At 45.4% G+C, this 7,274-nt stretch overlaps 1 non-coding gene across 1 annotated transcript; it reads left to right on the top strand.

Moving 5' to 3' along the window:
* The first annotated feature begins 4,927 nt into the window (after positions 1-4,927).
* mir181a-2 (microRNA mir-181a-2) lies at positions 4,928-4,997 on the top strand. Its single transcript, NR_107224.1, has one exon. It is a non-coding gene; the product is annotated as a microRNA mir-181a-2 (primary transcript).
* The last annotated feature ends 2,277 nt before the right edge of the window (positions 4,998-7,274 follow it).

The raw sequence follows: 7,274 nt of genomic DNA, 5'->3' as shown, positions 1-7,274 counted from the left end.
GGGCAGTAGCATGCTCTAATGTAAACTGGATGGTAATCAGAAAGTGATCAGAAATGATGGGGTTAAGAGGAAGGACACTCAGCTGGCTGATCTCTATCCCATGGGTTAGAACAAGGTCCAGGGTGTGCTTATGACAGTGAGTGGGTTCATTCACACTTTGGGTGAAACCAACATCATCTAATAAAGCTGCAAAAGCCTTTCCTAGGCAGTCACTGGGGTCATCAACATGAATATTAAAATCCCCTAAAATTATAGTTTGATCAGAATCTAAGACAATAGTCGACAAGAAATCGGAAAACTTAGCCAAAAATTCCAAATACGGGCCGGGGGGGCGATAGATAATTATGAATAAAACAGGTTTTGGAGTTTTCCTGTTTGGGTGATTTATAGACAATATGATGTTTTCAAATGAATTATAAGCATTTTTAACTTTAGGGCTGAGAAGTAAGCTAGACTGTGATATTACTGCCAAACCACCTCCTTTCCCTGAAATCCTGGATTTCTGATAGTTAGCATAAGTGGGGGGGGTTACTTCATTCAATCTAACATAGTCATCCTGTTGGAGCCAAGTTTCTGTTAAGGCTAAAAGACTGAGGTTGTTATCAATGATCAACTCATTGACTAAGAGGGACTTGGAGGACATGGATCGAATGTTTAATAAACCGCATTTAATGACATCATAATTCTGCTTGTGAGAACTGCTGTCTGTCACTTTGAGGTTTCTATGACGCGCTCCTTTCATTTGTCTTTCAGCACATAAGCTAAAGCTAGGACCTGTTTGACTTTCCCTGCATGGGTTTTGCACCAGCACTATCCCTAAGGGAGGCTCAGAGGAGTGTTTTACACTGCTGCTCTGCGCCCGGGTCTCGTCTCTGGATTGTCAGGTTGACAGACTAAGGCTAGCAGAAATGTTTCTAGAAAGAAGAGCGGCACCGTCCCGAGTGGGATGGACGCCGTCTCTCCGCATGAGACCGGGCTTCCCCCAAAACGCGCTCCAGTTATCCACAAAACCAACGCCGTTTTCTGGGCACCATCTAGAAAGCCAGCGGTTAAATGATGAAAAGCGGCTGTACATTTCATCACTGACTAAGTTCGGCAGGGGACCAGAGAAAATTACAGTGTCGGACATCGTCTTAGCCAGTTTACACACCGAAGCTACGTTTAACTTAACCACCTCTGATTGTCTCCGTCGGGCATCATTACCGCCTGCGTGAATCACGACTCGACGGAACCTGGACTTATTCTGAGCTAACATCCTAAGGTTCCCCTCGATGTCACCAACTCTGGCCCCCGGATAACACCTGACTGTAGCCGCTGGGAGCTCCACGTTTCTAACTTCAGAAGAGCCTATTACCAGAGTTGAGTGTTCAGCGGGTGTGTCGCTGAGGGGGGAGAACCTATTACTAACGTGGAGTCTAGGGTGCTCTAAGTTTTTGCGTTTAGCACCATGTTTCCTCCCAACCGGTACAAACCCCTGTGTGTTTCCCAGCTGTAGGGAAGGCGCTTGGGTGCTAACTGGGTTAGCCCTGGTAGCGCGGCCCGCGCTACGAGTAACGACCTGGCTAGCCGGCTTAGCTTCCACTGTGCGGAGCCGCGCTTCGAACTGCTCCAGCCTGGCCTCCAAGTCTAACGCAAGACTACACTTAACACACCTACCGCTGTCTTCACTAAAGGAGGCAGGATCATCACTAAACATATGGCACATGGGGCAGGAGAGAGGAGGAGAGGTGGAAGGAGTGGTGGCCATGCTAGGTTCTAAGCTAAGGCTAGCGGTGTTTAGGTAAAGAGAAGTGGTTTATTTAGCAAAATGAGAAAAGTGAACAGCAAGCGGCTTAACAGTAGCAGTCAAACACGACTAACACTGGGAACCGCTCACCCGGAAATGACGTCACAGGAAGCTGCCAAACCAATGCAAATCTGTTCACTACACGCATATGCAATTGTAAGTCTGTTACACATGTGCACAGTTGAGTCCACTATATGCGTGTGCGTCTGCTATATATGTGCCTGGGTGAGTCCACTACACGCGTGTGCAAGTGTGCGTCTGCAATACATGTGCCCGGGTGAGTCCACTACATGCGTGTGAAAGTGTGCTTCTGTTATACATGATCCCAGGTGAGTCCATTACACACGTGTGCGAGTGTGCATCTGTTATACATGTGCTTGGGTGAGTCCACTACACGCGTGTGCAAGTGTACGTCTACCATACATGTGCACGGGTGAGTACACTACATACGTGTGCAAGTGTGTGTCCTTTTTACATTTGCTGGGGTAAATCCACTACAGGCATGTGCAAGAGTGCGTCTGTTATTCATTATTCTCCAATACATGTGCCCGGGTGAGTCCACTACACACGTGTGCAAGTGTAAGTCTTTTACACATGTACACGGGCTAGTCCACTACACGCATATGCAATTGTAATGAGTCTGCTACACATGTGCCCGGGTGAGTCCACTACACGCGTGTTCGTTTCCAATACATGTACACGGGTGATTCCACTACACGCGTGTGCAAGTGTGCGTCTGCTATACATGTGCATGGGTTATTCCACTACACGCATGTGCAAGTGTGCGTTTGTTACACATGTACATGGCTGAGTTTACCACACGAGTGTCCATTTGTAAGTCTGTTACACGTGTGCATGGGTGAGTCCACTACACACGTGTGCAAGTGTGCGTCTGTTACACATGTACACGAGTGAGTCCACTACACGTGTGTGCAAGTGTACGTCTGCTATACATGTGCCTCGGTGAGTTCACTACACGCGTGTGCAAGTGTGCTTCTGTTATAGATGTGCCCAGATGAGTCCACTACACACCTGTGCTTCTGTTATACATGTGCCCAGGTGAGTCCACTACACACGTGTGCAAGTGTGCGTCTGTTACACATGTGCACGGGTAAGTCCACTACACGTGTGTGCAAGTGTACGTCTGCTATACATGTGCCTCGGTGAGTTCATTACACGCATGTGCAAGTGTGCGTCTGTTATACATGTGCAACGGTTGAGTCCACTACACGCGTGTGCAAGTGTGCTTCTGTTATACATGTGCCCAGGTGAGTCCACTACACGCGTGTGCAAGTGTGCGTCTGTTACACATGTGCACGGGTAAGTCCACTACACGTGTGTGCAAGTGTACGTCTGCTATACATGTGCCTCGGTGAGTTCATTACACGCATGTGCAAGTGTGCGTCTGTTATACATGTGCAACGGTTGAGTCCACTACACGCGTGTGCAAGTGTGCTTCTGTTATACATGTGCCCAGGTGAGTCCACTACACGCGTGTGCAAGTGTGCGTCTGTTACACATGTGCACAGGTGAGTCCACTACACGCGTCTGCAAGTGTGCTTTTGTTACACATGAACCCAGGTGAGTCCACTACACACGTGTGCAAGTGTGCGTCTGTTATACATGTGCACAGGTGAGTCCACTACACACGTGTGCAAGTGTGCGTCTGTTATACATGTGCACAGGTGAGTCCACTACACACGTGTGCAAGTGTGCGTCTGTTATACATGTGCACAGGTGAGTCCACTACACGCGTGTGCAAGTGTGCGTCTGTTACACATGTGCACAGGTGAGTCCACTACACGCGTCTGCAAGTGTGCTTTTGTTACACATGAACCCAGGTGAGTCCACTACACACGTGTGCAAGTGTGCGTCTGTTATACATGTGCACAGGTGAGTCCACTACACACGTGTGCAAGTGTACGTCTGCTATACATGTGCACAGGTGAGTCCACTACACGCGTCTGCAAGTGTGCTTTTGTTACACATGAACCCAGGTGAGTCCACTACACACGTGTGCAAGTGTGCGTCTGTTATACATGTGCACAGGTGAGTCCACTACACGCGTGTGCAAGTGTGCGTCCTTTATACATTTACCCGGGTGAGTCCACTGCAAGTGTTAGTCTGTTATACTGTGCATGGGTGACTCCACTACATGTGCACGTGACCACCTCCAATGTAACGTCTATGTAAAAGTGCATAAATGCACACTTTCAGCGTCCGTGTTCAAAACTCTTGTGTTCACATAACACTTCGCAGGTGTCTACGACTATTTTGGGGCTCAACGTACAAAACACAACATGGATGTCAGCTGTTTACATGCAGGATCAACCAACTGTACATCAACGCGTGTTTGTCAGTTAAACCAGGTTGACCAGTCAGGGACTTACATTTGGTAGTGACTAATGGGGGGTGTCCTTAATTCACAGAGTAACAACCATTGGATCATGAAGGAGAAATAAATAATTATGGTTTGATTCCGGCTGAATTAAGTCTTTCATTTATCAGAATAGAGTTGATTCTCCAGATTTACACCGCTTTGACATTTCACACCAACCCTCTTTCAACTGTAGGGGGCAGACACACACTAGTAAATAGTAGAAGAAAACTCTTCTCCTCTGTGATCACCATAGAGTAGATGTGCATTTCCTTAATGTGTGTCACATTCATGGTGTGAACGGAGCTTAATAAAGAGCACATATTTGCATGTCCTTACAGTCTGTTTACAGTTTGTACGAGGTTAAAGTTAAAAGTCCCATTTTCTGTCACACGCCTAGGTTTGTGAAATCTGCTGTCCACATTTGACCCCTCCCCTGGGGGGGTGAGCTGCTAACAGCCATGCTCGGGAACCATTTGGTGGATTAACCCGCCCCCCCAATCCAACCCCTTAATGCCATTTTAAGCAGCGAGGCATTGGGTCCCAATTTTTGAGTCTTTGGTATGACTCGGCCTGGATTTAAACTCATGATCTTTCAGTCACAGGGCGGACACTGTCCTACAAGGCCACTGAGCTGGATTCAGTAATTGATAGTTCAGCAGGACCTGTTTAACAGAAACTATACAAGTCTTTGTGGGTGTTCTAGGGGCTTTGTGGTTAATAATTTTTCTTCATAGGTATCCATGTTTGAATTTTTTCAAGTCTCAAGGAACATTCAACGCTGTCGGTGAGTTTGTGACAAAGGAGAAACCATCGAGCGTTGAGTGTACCCGAACACTTGAGCTCAGGCACCTTTGTTCCTATACAAATGAGGCATCAACCACCAAGAAAAAGGGTTTACTTCAGTCATCTGAACCCTTCTCCACACATCAGACTGACTGCTGACTGACCGCCCCATCCTCTAGTCAAATCAACCCGGTTCTTCAGCTGGACTGACTTCCCAAAACCTACAGAATCAAATTCAAACTTCTCTAGTTCATCTTTAACCCTTGTGCTATCCCAGATGACCCCCCCTTACATTGACGTGTTCTCCCTACCATGACAAAGGTGGATAAAGGTGGAAAGATTTCATGTAATCCATGGACACCATGGAAGATCACAAATCATTGAAGAAAAAAATTCAACACACTGTCTAGTGGGTCTAGATGACCCAACTCCCAACATTAAAGTGCCTAGGATAGCACAAGGGTTACGGCCCTCCTTACTCTGGCTTCTCCTTACCTTTCCAACCTACTACATATCAATACTCCCTCTGGTTCTTGTCGCTCCTCCTCTTCTGTCCAGCTCTATGTTCCGGCACGGCTCCCCATGGAAACTCTGGAATACCATCACTCCTGACCATAGACTGCTTAACAACCCTCAAATCCAAACTCAAAACTCATCTGTTTAATTCGGATCTTTCCCTCCGATTCACTGTGGATTTTCTGTCAGCTACTATTTATTGTGTTTTTATTGAATATTTTGTGAATTTACTGACCTTTGTTTTGTACAGTGTCCTTTAGTTCCTTGAAAGATGTGTTTAAATAAAATGAATTATTCTTAATATTTCTTGGCGAGTAAAGAAACTGTCCTGTTCTGCTGCAGGGTTGTGGTTAACATTCATCGCTGTCGGTGGGTTGGGTTTGCTGTTAACTCACCGCTCCATGAATGTCAGCTGTTTCCATGCAGGACCAGAATTCCTGAACAGGTTAAAGGTTGTTTTTGACTTTGGGAAAAAGTTACAACAATAAAGATTTGTTACAAAGGTTTTGGGTCATTTGTGTTTTTGCTGCATCTTTAAAATTTCTGGTGCAAAACTAAAAATTAAGTCACTGAAGTAATGAGAATTTAGAAAAGCCAAGAGATGAGAGAGGAGGAAGCGACTGAGGAAAAAAAGGACAGGAAAAGATGCAAAAGGACAAATAGTAAGAGTGTCCGAAGTCAGAGATCTGTCTCTGCCTTTGGTCACCAGCGGGAACCATCTCAGAGTTCTAATCACAGCTGAATCTCCTTCATTTATCAAACCACAGCATACTTAAGCTCTCAGTGAAAGTATTATTTGTGCCACGCTGCCTTCCGTACTGAGGGTCATATTTGGACCTGATCGTCTGTCTCCTGACTCTGTTTGCCTGTCCCGACCCTCGCCTGGATTTTGACCATCCTGTCTCTCCTTTGATGACCTCATGCCCCTTATCGATCCCTGCCTGCCTGACCCTGATTTGGCTCTGTGGACCTTTAGCTGAGCTAATAAACCTGCTGCATCTGGATCCAGCCATCTGCCTGTTCCTGTGACAAAGAGGATAAAAGACGACAACAACAACAACAAGAAGCCGAATGAGTTCAATTCACAACCGACAGTATGTCTGGAACAACTCTGCAGGAGGCCTCCACAAAGATGCCTGAGCCTCCTCTGGCCAGACAAAAACTAACAGACAAGGCCTTGAATTTAATTATTTAAAAGCTATTATGTAGGGAGATGAAAACATTCAAACACACACATTAAAAGACACTGATCCTCAAAAACAGAACAACAATCATTAATGAATTCTCTTCTATATCAGACTATTCCATTAATTGGAATAAATCTGTTTTATTACCACTGAACAGTAATGCGGAGCAAGGACTCACAATACCAGTTAAATCAGGCAATATAAAATATCTAGGTATTTATTTTTCCCCCAAAATATCAGAACTGGTGCAGCTAAACTACACCCCATTACTGAAAAACATACAGGACGATCTAACACGCTGGACCAACCTGCCTTTGTCCCTTATGGGCAAGGTAGCCACGGTTAAAATGAAAATCTTACCCAAAGTTAATTATCTCTTCTCAATGATTCCCACACAACCGCCATAAAAATGGTTCAAAACATTAGACTCATCCATATCACGCTTTCTATGGAACAATAAACCTGCAAGAATTAGTCTAAAAACTTTAAAATCTGCAAAAAGCTGTGGAGGATTAGAATTACCTAACTTCCACAATTACTTTCTTGCAAATAGATTACAATACATCTTAAAATGGTTAAAAAATAATCCAGAAACCAACTCATGGTTAGACTTGGAACAGGC

Source organism: Oryzias latipes, chromosome 8 (genome assembly GCF_053564925.1).
Source record: "Oryzias latipes strain Hd-rR chromosome 8, Olatipes_Hd-rR_3.1".
Classification (NCBI taxonomy): domain Eukaryota; kingdom Metazoa; phylum Chordata; class Actinopteri; order Beloniformes; family Adrianichthyidae; genus Oryzias; species Oryzias latipes.
Note: the sequence above shows the minus strand (reverse complement) of the source record. Positions and strands in the feature narration are given on the sequence as shown.